Source organism: Heterodontus francisci, chromosome 23 (assembly GCF_036365525.1).
Source record: "Heterodontus francisci isolate sHetFra1 chromosome 23, sHetFra1.hap1, whole genome shotgun sequence".
NCBI lineage: Eukaryota > Metazoa > Chordata > Chondrichthyes > Heterodontiformes > Heterodontidae > Heterodontus > Heterodontus francisci.
The window spans coordinates 17,688,543-17,706,037 of NC_090393.1; the positions used below are offsets into that span (position 1 = coordinate 17,688,543).

At 42.6% G+C, this 17,495-nt stretch overlaps 1 protein-coding gene across 2 annotated transcripts in view; it reads left to right on the plus strand.

Annotated features, from left to right (window-relative positions):
* The window catches only part of coro1cb (coronin, actin binding protein, 1Cb), a 198,441-nt gene that overhangs the window by 17,060 nt on the left and 163,886 nt on the right, over positions 1-17,495 (plus strand). The window contains exon 1 of one of the 2 annotated variants that reach the window (XM_068054782.1): positions 6,152-6,259. The exons of the other annotated variant lie outside the window; for it this stretch is intronic. The gene's annotated coding sequence lies outside the window, so the exon portion shown is untranslated. Of the gene's footprint in view, positions 1-6,151; positions 6,260-17,495 lie in introns of those variants that run through there. 2 annotated transcript variants of the gene reach the window in all.

Consider the following 17,495-nt stretch of genomic DNA (forward strand, 5'->3'; position numbering starts at 1 on the left):
AATAGCCCAGACTTTGCTGCCAAAATAAGAGTTTAATGGCACTCACTATTATTATTGTATAAATCATCCAGCAACTAGGGGCGAGGTAGAGATACCCCGTGAATTGCAGATTGCCACAAGTTGCTAGATGACTTAGCACCACTCCACTGTTAGCTTCACAAAAAAAGGGCAACACGCCCTCAACCTCAACTGTGATTTTCATGAAAATGATGATTTGTGCATTAGTTGCCAATTAAACCTGCCGTAGAAAGTTAGGGCTGCTACTTTATAGTGTAATTACCTTTTTTAATTTTAATTTTAGAGATACAGCACTGAAACAGGCCCTTCGGCCCACCGAGTCTGTGCCGACCAACAACCACCCGTTTATACTAATCCTACATTAATCCCATATTCCCTATCACATCCCACCACCTACCTACACTAGGGGAAATTTACAATGGCCAATTAACCTATCAACCTGCAAGTCTTTGGCTGTGGGAGGAAACCGGAGCACCCGGCGGAAACCCATGCAGTCACAAGGAGAACTTGCAAACTCCGCACAGGCAGTACCCAGAAGCGAACCCGGGTCACTGGAGCTGTGAGGCTGCGGTGCTAACCACTGCGCCACTGTCTGTAATGCCAATCAACCTCTCCTTACCAGAAAGGGAAGACTTTAAACTGTGGAGTCTCATTCCTACAGGTAGTAAATTACTGAGATTTTTAAATTTTGAGAATTATAAGTTTTTCTTACAACTTTTTGTCTTTTTTCTCCCTCTCTCTCTCAATTTGATCTTTCTTCCTGACTATTTCTCTTTCTGTACCTGATTTGACTCCAACTCACCCTATTTTCGTCTGTCATTTGTTTCTTTCTCAATCCTTAAATCTCTTGGGTTATGAAGATAGACTGTTGACTCTGTCATTCAATAAGGTCCCAGATGCCTTGTTGTCCTCTTCCTGCTGTTAACAGCTTGCACTTCCAGCGCCTTACAGGGTGAAGATTTTTCGAGGTGAAGGGTGAGGGAAAATTCGAACAGTGAGATGCCCCAGTCCAGCAAAATCTGGGTCACTGTCATAGAGTTATACAGCATGGAAACAGGCCCTTCGGCCCATCTTGCATGTGCCAGCCATCAAGCACCTAACTATTCTAGTCTCATTTTCCAGCAATTGGCACGTAGCCTTGTATGCTGTGGCGTTTCAAGTGCTCATCTAAATACATCTTAAATGTTGTGAGGGTTCCTGCCTCTACCACCCCTTCAGGCAGTGTATTCCAGACTCCAACCACCCTCTCGGTGAAAATATTTTTCCTCAAGTCCCTCTAAACCTCCTGCCCCTTACCTTAAATCTATGCCCCCTGGTTATTGACACCTCTGCTAAGGGAAAAAGTCTCTTCCTATCTAACCTATCAATGCCCCTCATAATTTTGTATACCTCAATCATGTCCCCCCTCATCCTTCTCTGTTCTAAGGAAAACAACCCTAGCCTTTTCAGTCTCTCTTCGTAGCTGAAATGCTCCAGCCCAGGCAACATCCTGGTGAATCTCCTCTGCACCCTCTTCAGTGCAATCACCTCCTTCCTATAGTGTGGTGCCCAGAACTGTACACAGTACTCCAGCTGTCACCTAACTAGAATTTTATACAGCTCCATCATAACCTCCCTGCTCTTATATTCTATGCCTTGGCTAATAAAGGCAAGTGTCCCATATGCCTTCCTAACCACCTTATCTACCTGTGCTGCTGCGTTCAGTGACCTATGGACAAGTACACCAAGGTCCCTCTGACCTTCCTGGAGTCCTACCATCCATTGTATATTCCCTAGCCACGTAAGTCCTCCCAAAATGCATCACATCACACTTCTCAGGATTAAATTCCATTTGCCACAGCTCCGCCCCATCTTACCAGCCCATCTATATCGTCCTGCAATCTAAGCCTTTCCTCCTCACTATTTACGACCACCAATTTTCGTGTCATCTGCAAACTTACTTATCATACCTCCTATATTCATGTCTAAATCATTAATGTACACTACAAACAGCAAGGGTCCAAGCACTGATCCCTGTGATACACCACTGGTCACAGGCTTCCACTCGCAAAAACAACCCTCGACCATTACCCTCTGTTTCCTGCCACTAAGCCAATTTTGGATCCAATTTGCCAAATTGCCCTGGATTCCATGGGCTCTTACCTTCTTAACCAATCTCCCATGCGGGACCTGATCAAAAGCCTTAGTGAAGTCCATGTAGACTACATCAACTGCTTTACCCTCATCTACACATCTAGTTACCTCCTCGAAAAATTCAATCAAGTTAGTTAGACACGATCTCCCCGACAAAGCCGTGCTGACTATCCCTAATTATTCCCTGCCTCTCCAAGTGGAGATTAATCCTGTCCCTCAGAATTTTTTCCAATAGTTTCCCAATCACTGATGTTAGAGCTAATCTATTGCACTGTTCAATCCATCAACGCTAATTCTGTTTTGTTATCAATAAACCCATCCCCTGCTTCCTGAACTGTAACCTCATTTTGGGCTGTAGCTCAAAATTAGGAAACCAATCTACTAATATAGCTCCCCACTTTGTCCAGATGTTATATTTGCCGATTGATACTGTACACTCTATAAGATCCCAGGTGCAGTTTCCTGATACATAGAGATAGTTGGTCTCCGTGGGTCACAGCAGGTAGTTAAGTTTGCTGTCCCTAGATTTGGGGAGCGGGTTATCAGCCAGAGTTACCATTCCTGTTTTCTGCTCAATGGCTAAAGTTGGAAAGTGTGTGTTGGTTGTTAAATGAGGTCAGAATTAAGCTTACTGTGATAACTTTCAGTCAAATAGCTAGGGTTGCCAATCTGCCATGAGTCTTCAGAAATCGAAGATTAATCTCCCAGACACTGCTGCAAGCAAGCCGAGAGAAAATACAGAAGTAGGTTTGCACCAAAATGCAGCCACTGATCCTCTGAATGACCTTTAACTTATACTGTTATCCTGTTGTCCAGCAACTGGCTGAAAAAGCTTTTTAAAACTATCCAACGAGACAGAGAAACCAAAGTCTCTCCGCCCCTTCATTGAAGACAATAACGTTTTTGTTAGTGGATTATAATTTGTTAGAACAGCTTGCCAATGGCAGCAAGTTTATATTTTAACTAGCTTCCTATAAGAGGTGGTTTTCCAGTCAGACATGGGAGCAAGTAGGTCCCAGACCGTCTGCTGGTATTTATTGACTATGTTGTATATCCAAGTGTCGAGAAAGTTGGATCTATGAGAAGCAAGAGGTTGAGGTTTGGGTTTTTATTGTATTTAATGTTTAAAGAGAGGTATGAACATAGTATAAGTTGCGGACACAGTATTTGCGAAAGAGTCTCTGATGAAGGTGCTGGGATTTATAGGGCTGTTTTGCACATACAAGATTTCTTGCTCCATTGGTTTGAATTTTTCCCTACCCCAGTTCAAATTAAGGTGCTGTCAGGCTGAAATTTCCATTACATGGGAATGGAAATAGGCCATTCAGCCCTTCGAGTCAGTTCTGCCATTCAATTTAATCATGATTGATCAGTATCTTAATTCCATCTACCTGCCTTAGTTTTGAAATCTTTAATAACCTTGTGTTACAAGTGCTTTGTTTTAAGACTGAGAAAAGGATTTCTCTGGGAACACTGAATGCTAAACTGGGTGGGGCAATTGCAAGGCAATCTTTTTTTTCCAAGCCACTCAGTGGAGAAAAATGACGGTTGCATGACTGGCTGCTGGGGAGCTTTTAGTTTCTCTTTTACAAGAAAAGACCAGTTTTGGCTGGAACTTATTCTTGAGACCAGAGAAAGAGAACTCTCTATGAAAGAAATTAAAAGAACAGTTTGCTGCTAGAAGAGGTAGGAAGACAGCCCAGAAACTCTTTCTCTTGAAAAATAATTCTTGTATCAAGGGAAATTCTAATCTCTTCATCAAGTTAAAAGAACTTTGAAGGAATTGCAAATCGAAGGTATGGGAGCTGTTTATGCCTGTAGAGAGAGAAAAGATCCAGGAAGAGGAGTTGCAATACTCTGTGGAGAATCACTGCTTTGGAGAAAGGCTCCTTTTACTGCAAGGAAGCCTGCATTGCTGAATGTAGACTCCAGTCTCTGAAAAATCTCTACCTCAAGTGTTGTATTTTTTAGAAGCTCCTGAAATCTCAAGCAAGTTTCTACTGTTGGACTGCTACTTAGAAATCCAAGTAGACCAGTTGCTAAACCTTTTGCTGGGAGATCTGTGTGATGCCCGCTGCAGATGAATTGCCTTGAATGCCTATCCAACACGGACTGTTCATTAATTTCCCTTGGAAACTGAGTGGCATCTGACTATTTGACTCTGGGACACCTCACCACTCCAGTAATATTCTACCAGAAGTTACAACCCAGTTATTTTATTATTCCTAAGAAACCAATCTTTTAAAACCAGTTAACCATTGGTTTTTGAATGTATGTGTGTGCATGAGGATTAGGAAGAATAAGAAGTTATAAAATCTGTTCGTATAGATCTATCTCATTATTGTTTAAAATTAGTTTATTAATAGTTAATTTGTTGTTGTTTGAAGAAAGTCCTGGTTTGGTGTGCTTTATTCGGGGGAATAAATACTTTGTTTAATTTAGCTAATTTTCAGGAGGTGGGAAACTTTATTTGATATGCTATGACCTGTGGAGTAGTGGGACTGAATTAACGGTGTATTACTCCCGCCTTGGTCGTAAGACTTGTCTAACAAAAATCTATCGATCTCAGTTTTGAGATTGGCCTAGCTGCAACAGCTTTTTCACAGGAAAGTTTCAGATTTCCACTAAATTGTGTATGAAGAAGTGCTTTCTGACATCACCCTGACCGACAGTCTAATTTTGTGGTTATACCCTTTGTTCTGGACTCCCCCACCAGAGGTACAGTTTTTCTTTACCTACCCTATCACATCCTTTAATCATAAACACCTCAATTAGATCACCCTTAATATCTGTACCCAAGCTTATTTAACCATTTTTGCCCTAGTATAATTCTGGTGCATCTGCGCTGCACTCCTTTCAAGGCCAATATCTCCTTCCTGAGGTGTGGTATCCAGAAGTGAATGTAGTACTCCTGATGGGGTTTAATCTGAGCTGTTGTTTGAAAGGTGTGTGATCACCTGGGCCCAGATATGTTTGATCATTGTGACTGTGACAATTACAAATCCAATTCACTGCAGCATATAGGGGCTGCGCAGTGGTTAGCACCGCAGCCTCACAGCTCCAGCGACACAGGTTCAATTCTGGGTACTGACTGTGTGGAGTTTGCAAGTTCTCCCTGTGTCTGCGTGGGTTTCCTCCGGGTGCTCCGGTTTCCTCCCACATGCCAAAGACTTGCAGGTTGAAAGGTAAATTGGCCATTAGCAATTGCCCCTAGTATAGGTAGATGGTAGGGAAAATATAGGGACAGGTGGGGGTGTGGTAGGAATATGGAATTAGTGTAGGATTAGTATAAATGTGTGGTTGATGGTCGGCACAGACACGGTGGGCCGAAGGGCCTGTTTCAGTGCTGTATCTCTAAACTAAACATATGGGGGTTGTCACTCTGGCTGGCTGCTTCCCTCCCAGACCTTCTCCCAGCCCAGGTGGCCCTGGGGAAGAACGTATCTACTGATACCTTGAGGCTGTCTGCACCACCACACCAGAAGGCTCATACTGGACACTAGTTGCAGTAATATTCATCAAATTTTACAAGTTCCCTTTGTTTAATGATTCAGTTGCAGCCTAGTTATGTAACCTTCTTTAAAATGGGCACATTGTGTTTGATAACACTAAGCAACCTAATGTCCCCTTATGGACAGCCAAATTCAGCTCACACGATGAATGGTTGAAGTAGGCGTCCATCATGGGTTGGTCCCGCCTCAGTCCACGCACTCACCGAAACGTACATTTAAATCACGACCTATCATCCAAGTAATCATGTGGAAAACCTTCATTTCTGGAACCAAACTTGCAGCGAGGCCCTTTTGGATACACAATGGCCGCGGAATATGTTACCAGCCCCACCTGTTCTTCACTCACTCCTCCATGCCAAGGGTCACTTGCCTCTTCCATATTAGGACTCCCGGATGCTGTTGGAGGGAGAGCCGTGATTGGTCACCTGGGCTGTCAATCGGGAGGGGGCGTTGCCACTCCCGGGGCGGGTGGAGCCGCGGCCACGCAGGCGCACTGAGCATAGGGCGTTGCTTCCGGTGGCAGTGTGAGTGAAGAGCGAAGCTGTCGGAGCCGGCTGTAGCACGAGAAAGAAAAAAAACAGGAGTTAAAATTCGAGGTAAACGGGAGCGCCAATTCGGGCAAGGGAGGCTAAAAATACTCAGGCTCTGGAGCTCGTTATGAAGGGAGATATTTGTGATTTTTGTAAACCTGGCGTTGGCACTTGATAGTTGGCATAGTTACTGTGGGGACCAGGAGAGCGATGCAGAGACACTGATGGGAATGAATGAGTGCCATCCAGGGGCTGCTCAGTTGGGGGTTCCTGCAATTAATCCTCTGTTTGCTTGAAGCCTTTTTTTTGTCTGTCTGTGTGTGTACTTTTTTTTTGGCAATTTAATGATCCAAAAATTGGTTTTCAGTTGGTGAGAACGTTAGGGAATGATTATAGGAATTACTGGGGTCAGGTTAGACTTTTTAGGACTAGGGTTTATAGTAATTAAAACAAAAATTTTAAGTTAAAAAGCTGTGATTGAGATGGGAGTACTTTTTGATGTATTGTATTCAGTGCTATCTAATTTTGGAGTTAATGTGCAGTTTGGGTATTAATGAATTGTACCTTGGTGGTGGGAAGCATAGATTCATCTACTTAAGAGTTGATGTACTTAGTGCAAATCATTATAAAATGTAATGCATTTTATCTTTTTTGATAAGTTATATTCAGTGTTAAGTCCTTGCTCTGTCTGAGTGTCGTTCATATCATTGATCCATTGCTTTGGAAAATAACCAGTTGTATAAATGTGCCTGTTTAGGTGGTATTTGCTTTATATTGTAAAAATTGGTTAATAACCTGTACCTAATGTACAGACTTTATTGAAAGAAAAGGGACAAATCTGGAGAGTGGGGAAGAGATGGAAAGCCTTTACAGAATTTGAAGGGTTTAGCAGTTTGTGACTACCTGGAGTATTTTTTCTGAACTGCAAGAGTTTGGTTCTGTAGTTGGCCCTCATTCTTATAGTTACATTAATAAAGGAAGCAACGATGTGCTTTGAGTTTCAGCAAACTTAATGCATTTTACAAGTCCATGTCCATGAGCTCTATTGTCACTACAGTAGTTCTCTAGACATGTAATTTGCCATGTCGTTAAATACGTGGGATGTCAACAAACCAGACCTATTTCTCCAAAATGCTATTGGATTAACATGGGATTGTTAGGTGCTCAACATCTGTGCCAACTGGTCTGATTTTTTTTCCCAATCAGGAATTATTCTCGTGTTGCCTACATGATATTTTGGGTGGCTGAATTGTTAATGTTTTAAGAAAGTTGCAAAAAGACTTAAATAGCATTGATGTATCCTTGAGAGTTCAAAGAATCTCTACCACTTTACAGAAATCAAGCCTGTAATAAATAGAGGGTAATAGCTTGGAGTGATCTTATTCAGGAGCTCAGATGACAGCAAACCTCTTGAGCTTTGCTCTTGTAGTTTTAGAACAGACATCTGAAGTGAGATATGTATATATGCGCACACTATAAATTGCCTATTTGTTTAAAATTTTAACTGGCAGCAGGTGTTGCAAATGGCCAAAGGCTATATGCTATGTACACATTGAAGGGTTGTGATAAAAAAGCTTCAGATTTAATCAACAGTTAATTACTGTGAAATCCAGTTGGTGAATTTTTCTCATTAGTGATGCCACTTTCATTTCTTGCACTAGAATGGAGGGGGTTGAGGAGGAAGAGAGATTGGCTTGGTGTTACTGAGCTTGAATGAAAGCTGAGTTAACATTTAGTCATTAACATTATTTAGTCATTAACATCGGGTGCTTCAGCAGTCTTGTCATAAACCTATAAACTCAGACCTATTACACTCTGTCTGCAGTGAAGGATCCTGTCTTAGCCATTTTTCTTGGCAACTTTTTTCTGCATTCCAAACCTCGTTCCCCACCATGTTGACTTGAAAATTCTTGCCCTAATTTTCAGTCCTTTCTGTGGCCTCGCTTTTCCCTCTGCATTCTTGTCTAACCCTGCCTCCCAGCAGGTACGTTATGCTCTGCTAGCTCCGCCCTATTGTGTATCATTTGTTTCATTAGTGGCAGAGCCCTCAGCAATTGTGCCGCTGCATTCTGAATTATTTTCCTAAATCCACTGCCTTGCTACCTATCTGCATCAAAAGCATTCTGAAAGTCTACATGTTTGTACTTCCAGCTACGTTTACTTATTTCTCAGGTCCCTCTTTCTTCTCACCCCTTTAAAGCTCCTTGGGATATTTCATTTGAGTTAAAGATGCTGAAAGTGCGAATTTTAATTTGATTCCTTGCTTGGAGACTGATGAATGCAAGCTGGTTATTTGACAGCGCAACAGAACCCAAAACTGTCTTCAATGCTGTACATGTATGTATGGTTTCATCAGTGGTTTGTGAATAACTGGAGGAAGAATCCTGGGGTGTTTTTCCAATGGATGAAGTCTACTCCAAGACTAGTAGCTTGAGGCCATGAACCTACTAATGTGTAGTTGAGCACCCAAGTTTCTGTTTCCAGTCCACCTGTTGTCGTCATAATACAATCTTCGCATCTCAATATTTTACATCAAAGTAACTGAGATGATGCCAGATACTTTCACATTCAGCTTGTGTGTGCCTCCCTCCCCGGAATCAGCGAACTCAACAGACCTGGGACCTTCTTGATCCACATCACTGCGTTCCATGCGAAGCAGTGTTCTTTACTAATTGAGATGTTAGAATTGCCAACAATTTCATTTTTAGTTATCCTAGCTGTATTAGTTACCAGCTAAACCTGTTCCAAATAGAAACTCAAATTGATCAAAGCCTCAAATATGAGTGACTCAGTCCTGTGAGTTACAAAATGGAGAAGAATATTTTCATTGTTTTCATTTTTAAAATGCTGCATTTGGTGATTGCTGCATAATGTGTGTACTGTTTTAAGCTGCCAAGACTGCCCAGTGCTTCCACTGGGTCTCCCCTTTCTTTACTGAGAGGAAGTCCTGGATTCTGAACTGAAAAGCCTAAAGCACTCTGCAGTCGTGATGACATGGACATAAACTGCTCCACATTAGCATAAGAATTGCCGTTTTCTGTTGTCCATTTAAAAAGTGGCTTTAATTTACCAGTTATGTATGACTGAGTCATAGACCCTTAGAATGAGCTTCATTGTTAGACTGCAGAAATGAGTGAATATTTTAATTAAATAAAATGCCATAAATATCCTTATTCACTGTGGTGAGGGATAGGTTATAACTTCCTGAATTTTGCCTCCATAGTGTCTCTTGCCACAGTCTCTGAAGTGTGTTTTTAATTTTACATTTTTGGATTAAAGTTGAGCAATTATATGTCTGCTTTCTAATATTTTTCTGAAAAAATGTAATTCAAGTTGTCTAAAATTTGAAATCAATATTTGCCGCTCTTTCTTTCTTCGTTTTAAATGCTGGTTCTATATGTCACAGGTGCCGATACTAATCCCTACTGTATGGTGTGATAATAGAATTACAAAGGGTGCTATTACCTCTGAGCCCCTCCAAATTGTCAGTGGCAATATAAGCAATGCTGCTGTCGGCATAACCATTTTTAATGACCACTCCAGAAGCCTTAACATTTGGTTTCCTTGGCCCAAAAAATAAAGTTGAACAACATAACTGTAAAATTCCTGTGATTGCACATTTTTTCTCTGCAGTTGCTGAAGAGTCTGCCCTTTAATAGCAGGATGAGATTCCATAGCCTTGGATGTTGGCAGATGTGATTTTACATATATAATTGTGTGGGTCTTAGTCAAAAATGTGATTGAGGACAGACAGCCCATCTTTCTTAAAGAAAGACTTGGATTTATGCAGCATCTTTTGTGATCTCAAGACATCCCCAAGTTCTTCACAACCAATGAAGTGTAGCCACTAAGAACCGTGGTAGCCAATTTGTACACAGCAAGGTCCCACAATCAGCAATGAAATAAATGACCAGATCATCTGTTCGGTTTTGGTTGAGGCATAAATGTTGATCAAGACACCAGGAAAACACCCCTGCTTTTCATTGAATAGTACCATGGGATCTTTTATATCCATGTGAGACAAAAAAAAAACCTTCAGGTCCCTGCCTTGCCTTTCTCTTCCCTCTCCTCCCCTCTCTTTTCCACCCCCCCCCCTCCCCCCCAAAAAAATTCATGTTGCAATAGTTGTTTCTAATGCTTTGCATTTACATGGCAAAATTGGCTTTCTTGTCAATTGTCAATGAACTAAGAGCAAATTTAGCAATGGAAATGTGAAGGGCTGCCCCCATACAACAACAACTTGCATTTATATAGTGCCTTTAAAGTAGCTAAACGCCCCAGTGCACTTCACAGCAGCGTTATTAAACTGAATTTGACACAGTCACAAGCTGATATTAGGTGACCTATCACTTGGTCATAGAGTAGTCCTGGTCATTTATGGCACAGAAGGAGGCCATTCGACCCATCGAGTCTATGCCAGCTCCACGAAGCAATCCAGTTACTTCTAGTCTCCCGTTCGATGCCCGTAGCCCTGTAAGTTTATTTCCTTCAAGTGGTCATCTGATCTTGTTTGGTAATATGGAGCTGCAACTAGAGGTAGGTTTTAAGGAGCATTTTAAAGGAGGAGAGAGGTTTAAAGAGGCAGTTCCAGAGCTTAAACAGCTGAATACACAGTGGACAGTGGTGGCACTGGGCTCGAGTAAGTTTGAAAGCACTGTTGAATTTTACCTAGAGGAATTCAATTTTAAAAAGGAATAAAACTGACTACTTTTTAGTAGGGACTGAAAACTGCAACAAGCTCATTAGAGAAAACCAGAGGGAGAAACTTTTTAATATCAACAGAAAATGCTGGAAATACTTTGGTCAGGTAGTATAAGTAGAGGAAAACGGAGTTAATATTTTCAGGTCGATGCCGTTTCAGCAGATCAGGGAAAAAGTTGGGGACTTAACACTTTGTAAGTGGAGCAGTGTAGGAGGCCAGGGTCAGAGTGGGATTGAGACAGAGAATTAAAATGGCAAGCAACCGGAAGCTCAGGGTCACGCTTGCTGACTGAAGAGAGGTCTTCAGAAAAGTGATCACAAGAACAACTTGTTGAGCTGGCTCATTTATACTACCAGTATCTTGCCCTGGGCTAGCTGGAGAGGGGCATATGCGTTTTCTTCAATTTGAGGCATTTTGTTTTCAGTGATTATGCAGTACAGGGCCAGAATGAGAGATTAAAAATTGTTGGCACTGATCCCATCCATTCTTTTCCACAAAAGGCTCAAAATACAGGATGTTCAGCAGAATTTGCATTCTGCTTTTAAACTGTTTGAATGACATGTCTTCCCTGTAGCAAGTCTAGATCTGCTTTGGAGCTCCATATTCTTCCAGAGGTATTCAAGACTGAAAATATTGGAATGACCAGGTTCGGACCTCAGTTGTGAGTTTGATTTAATGTTTACAGTCCCTTTTCAGTACTGTTTGCATCACAGTACCAGTCCAATTCAGCTGTGACCTCAGTTGCAGCAACTAACGATGGCACTGGTGTCTGTAGTAGTACAGATACTGCAGGCTACTCTTTTGTATCCTCTCTAATTCCGTTTTCAGTCAGCCTAACACTATAGGGAAGATCCATGCTCTGAAATATGGTTAGGGGAACGTGACTTGAAAGTATTTTCTTCAGTATTGCTGCCGATGACTTCATTGCATCCAGTGGAAGTGATTCAGTAACAGAAGCACAACACAGTGTAAGTGCTTCTTTAGGAGCTTTATAGAACATGGGGTGGAGAATGCATTATCTAAGATAAAATTAACGTCCTACTTCTCCCATTACTGAATAGCCCTGTGCGTATGTTGCTCTTATTTGACTTAGTTCATGTCATTATGTTCATGTGCACGGCAAGTTGTTCTATAAGTAACCTGCCAAATTATGGTTGTGTTTTTAAAATCATATTTCTTTTGTAAAGTAAGTATCTGAGCAATTGCTTTAAAAGTGAACACCAAACATGGAAAAGAAGGAAATTTTTAATTGGGGGTTGAAGGTGCGCTCAAAAAAGAAAGTAAAGACAGTGATTTTCGAGAGAATTCTAAAAGGTGAGAGCCTAGTGACTGCGATGTTGGTGGAGTGATATACACCAGCAATCCAGAGTGAGTGGTTTGTGTGTATAAGTGACTAAGATGAGGCCAAGAATCGTGGAGCTGGGCTTGAATGGGGACACGGGGAGCCAGTGGATCTTAAGGGTGAACATGATGAGCGTGCTGGACTTTGAGTGTCAGCCTTGCCTTGTCCAAGTGGTTTTAGGTTCAAGTCCCACCCCAGAGATTTGAGCACAAAATGAGGCTGATATTCCAGTGCTTTACTGAGATGCAATCTTTCAGATTAAATCGAGGCCCAACCTGCCCATTCGGGTAAATGTAAAAGGTCCCATGTTGCAGTTCACAGAAGAGCAGGGGAGTTCTCTTGGTGTCCTGACCAATATTTATTCTTCAACTGATTATCAATAAAACAGATTATCTGGTGATGTACCTTAATGTTTCGGGAGCTTTCTGTGCACAAATTGGTTGTATGTTTCCCTATATTACAGCTGTGACTACACTTGAAATGTACTTAATTGGTTGTAAAGCACTTTTAAATGTCCTCTGGTCATGAAAGGTGTTATGTAAACCCCAAGACTTTTTCTTCCTTTTTCTTGTACGGAGAGAATTTAGTGACACAAAGTTCTGAATAGGTTGAAGTTTCTAAAAGGTGTACGACAATAGCTTACATTTGTATGGTGCCTTTAACATAATGAAACATTCCAAGACACTTCACAGGTATGTAATAATCAAAAAATTGATGCCAAGCCAAAGAAGAAGACATTGGGGGTGATGTAAGCAAATACACTAGAGCTTTCATTGCATGATTTCTGAAAGCCTTGTACGTATATGTGTGTGTGTGTGTATGTTTATCTTAGAGCACCCATGCAATTTTATGGATACATCTCTGGCAACTCCTATCAGACTTTGATCATCTGTACACCTTTTAACAGCTTGAGCTGGCAGTGGGTGTGAAAGTCTGCTGGTTCAGATTTTAGCATCAAATCAAAGGTTTAATGAGAAAACCGTGCAGCACCAGGTTAAGTTACTCAATATCAGGAGAAGGAAATATTGTGCATCTCAGATTTAAAATACTGTATTTGTGCAGTTGATCGAATCCCAGCAGAACAGCTAGAACCTGTAGAACTGCGACTATGTGAAGACTGAAACCTTTGCCCTTCACAAGGCAATGAACCAAGGTCCTTGCCCAGTCGACGTTGCAGAGCACAAGGATCAGGGAGTTTGCCCTATGTCCTCATTTAGTGAATAGCAGTTAACGTACTGGTTAATTGGCTGTCAATCTGTTGGTTAGCACCGCAGCCTCACAGCTCCAGGGACCCGGGTTCGATTCTGGGTACTGCCTGTGTGGAGTTTACAAGTTCTGTGACCGCGTGGGTTTTTGACGGGTGCTCCGGTTTCCTCCCACAGCCAAAGACTTGCATGTGATGGGTAAATTGGCCATTGTAAATTGCCCCTAGTGTAGGTAGGTGGTAGGGAATATGGGATTACTGTAGGGTTAGTATAAATGGGTGGTTGTTGGTCGGCACAGACTTGGTGGGCCAAAGGGCTTGTTTCAGTGCTGTATCTCTAAATAAATAAAAATAAAATTACTGTTGAGTGACTACCACAATTGTTTACACAAGTGTGGCACCACAAATATTACAGTTCATCTCCTATTTTGCTTAAGATTTTCCTGCAGTGATGGTGCAAAGTTCCTTTCCTGATCTAAAAACTGAAAGTGCCAGGAATACTCAGGTCTGGCAGCATCTGTGGAGAGAGAAACAGTGTTAACATTTCAGATCGATGACCTTTCTTCAGAACTGGCAAAGCTTAGAAAATGTAATAGGTTTTGAGCAAGTGAAAGGGGAATGGGGGAAGAACAACAAAAGGGAAGGTCTGTGGTAGGGCGGAGGGCAGGAGGGAGTAAAGGACAGGGATGTCATGGAACAAAAGGCAAAGGGATTGGTAATAGTTGTAGGAAAAGACAAAGCATTGATCCAGACAGTGTTAATGGCAGAATAATGAATAGCTCTGTCCGAAAGCAAAAATGTGAAAAACCAGTTTAAAACCGGCACATGATTTAAAAAACCAAGTAACTCCTGACAATGCAGCGGCCCGCTGACATCATCAGAGCACATGCACAAATGGTCTCCTGCGCTCTGTGATGTTGTGCATGCGCAGCCTACAACTTGCCAGGACAAACTGGTGCGTGCGCAGGAAAACGCTCTCAGCCCCTCCCCTTGCCCACTCACTTCAGGCTGCTCGTTCCCTGCTTCTCTTTTTTCCCCCCACCCCACCAACCCTCCGGATGCGAGCTCTAGGCCGCGCCGCTTCCCTCCTCTCGGCCACTCACTCCAACGTCCGATAGTTCCTCACCACGCCGCCCAAAGAAGCGAGGCGGGCTGTGATGGACGGTGTAGGAGCGAGTGGCCGAGATAAAGGAAGCGGTGTGGCCCATGGCCTAGAGCTAGCGTCTGGAGGGCTGGGGAGGTGGAGGTAGGGAGCGAGCGGTCAGAGTGGGATTGGGGGGAGGGGGGGGAAGCGAGGGCTGGAGAGCGGGATGGGGTGTGGGGGAAGCGGGGAGCAAGTGGCCAGAGAGCAGGATGGGGGGTTGGGAGTGAACAGCCTGAGAGTGGGATTGCACTGAAACCTCACTGAATTACGGAGGGTGTGCAGCACTGTCAGAGGTGCTGTCCTTCTGATGAGACTTTAAACAGCACAACGTTCTCCGAGCATCAACCAAAACATGTCCATTGCGCGCTGCCACATTTGCTTATGAAATGACAGTCACTGCTCCTAAAGTAATTCACTTAGGTGAATTAAGATGACTAGGTACTATATAACTGACATGTGCGCGAGAGGGGGCGGGGGACTCTTGGGAGTGGGATGGAGGCGGCGATGGAAACGTTTGAGGGGATTTTTGGGTTGAAGTTTGTTTTTCTGTGATAAATTGAGCAGCGCCATCTTTATTCCTGGCAGCCGCCTGAACGTCGCAGACTGTAACATTTCAGTGGAACGGACTGCATTTGCGCATGTGCTTGTACAGCGCCACTTAGTGGTTGCGTTGTCAGCAAATGCAGCCTTTTCTTAAAAAAAAAACAATCAAACTGGGAGTCATGGTCTGAAATTGTTGAACTCTATGCTGAGTCCAGAAGGCTGTCAAGTGTCTAATTGGAAGATGAGGTGCTGTTCTTCGAGCTTGCGTTGAGCACTGGTACACTGCAGCAGGCCAAGGACAGACATGTGGACCTGAAAACAAAATGGTGAATTAAAATAACAAGTAACAGGCAGCTGAGGGTCATGCTTGCGAACTGAGCGGAGGTATTCCGTATTGCTGTCATCCAATCTGCTTTTGGTCTCTCCATTGTACAGGACTTCCTTTCCTTATCTGTTGGACATTGCAACTGCAGACAAACTAATCAAGGATGATCATTTTAACCTTTACCTGGAATGAGTGATTAAAAATTTTCATTTTATTTGCTCTGATGCAGATGAAGTGCATCACAGAATCTTTTCACAGAACGACACCTTTATTTTTTCAAAGTTCTGATTTTAATTCAGTGCCACACAAGTGGTCTGGCTGTTGACCAGTATTTTTCATATAGTCCCCGCCCTAGTGAAGTCATAAGTACTAACTCTGTAAGCCAGTTGCGGAGTAGGTAATTGCTTGCTGAGGGCGTATTTTGAATCCGCTCGAGTAGAATGATAGTAGGCCCATATTTCAGATATAACTTTGGGGGGAGAAAACCTGCTTTCCTTAAAGGTGCTAATGTGCTGGATTGTGACCTCCTTTAGTATCTCACTCAACTAGGCATTCTTCATGTGGCATTGAATGTTAATGAGCTATTTCTCCCTAGGATGCCATCACTGAGTCTGATTCTATTCTCTGTGTACGAGTGCATTTTTTTATTGAAGTCACTGGATAGTAATCAGCAGCAAAAATCTTGGCTTATTTTCCTCTACTTCCCCACTGGTGAGGTCAATTGTAGCACTTGGCCTCAACTAAGATCAGCTAACCTACTGCAGACCAAAACTAAATCTGGGATCTCCACCCCACCCAGCCCTCTCTGTGTGACTTCAGTGCCATACTCTGCTATTAAGGTTTTGATTTGGGGCAGGATTAAAGTGAATCACCCTGTCAGAAGAGTGGAATTCGTTAAAATTGGCTCACCAGTGCAGTCAGGAAGATGTAAAGAGTATGATGATGGAAATTATCCTTCAGTTTCTGACCACCCATGATATAAACTATATGAGCAGAAAGGCACTGGATTCTGTTGTTGAGAAAGTGCTTTTCTGGCTTGATTGGGAAGCTTACATGCTTGTGTACTGGAATAGGATAATTTGGTTTGAAATGATCTTCAATGTTTATGCCACTTACAGTAGCTTTGTACTGAAATAGTTTATGCTCGGTGCTCTTGTGATCTGACATACTTGTTTAGAGGTTACGTGTTTTGTGCCAGTGAATGTTATTGTAGCTAGCCTCTAGCAGGTTTGCAGCAGGGAAAGCTGTGCTTGTATTTTTTCTTGCCTTCTCCTGCACCCCACCATGAATTATTGATGAGTTTGAATCTCTTCCACTATAATGGAAGACATCCTGTTCAATCTACAAGAAATGCCACACCTTAACTTCTTTACTTGCTTCACTATTCCAGCCTTTCATTTCTTGAGTGCTTGTTTATCACCAATCCACCATAGTGCTATGCCATTCTGTTTGACCTCCACCTGCTGCAGTAACCCTCAACCATGACTTCTGACATCTTCCAGAGTTAAATAGCCTGCTGTTTGCTCTCTTCAAACATGAACATCACTTGTGTGCTAGCTACCAAAGGGCTGTCTACACTGGTGTGCCATTTTCTGGCTCTCGACCTAACATAGAACACACGGACTGTTGCTGCTGATTACACAAAGAATTGAGGGAGATGACTGAAGGCGTGGTTGAACAAAGGTTTTACGAAGCCTTTTGAAAGTGAAGAGCGAAGCGAAGCAAGGTGGTTAAGGGGAAAGTTTCAATTTATTGCTGAGATGGCTGCTGGCAAGTAGGATTGTGGAGGTGGACGTGGGCAGTCTTAATGATTGGATATAGGTTTCAAGCTGGGCTGACATTCCAACAGGATGTTGAGGTTGACCATAGTTGGATTATGTCTGAGCACTGGGGGAAGAAGGTGGAATTGGGGTGGGCTGCTACGGGGCTGAGTTTGCAGCAAGAACTAGACAGGATAGCTTCTGTCTTGCTGCTGATATGACGTGGAAAGTTCTGATACATTCACATGGAATTGAGCAAGTTGGCAGTGAGGTAGATTTAGT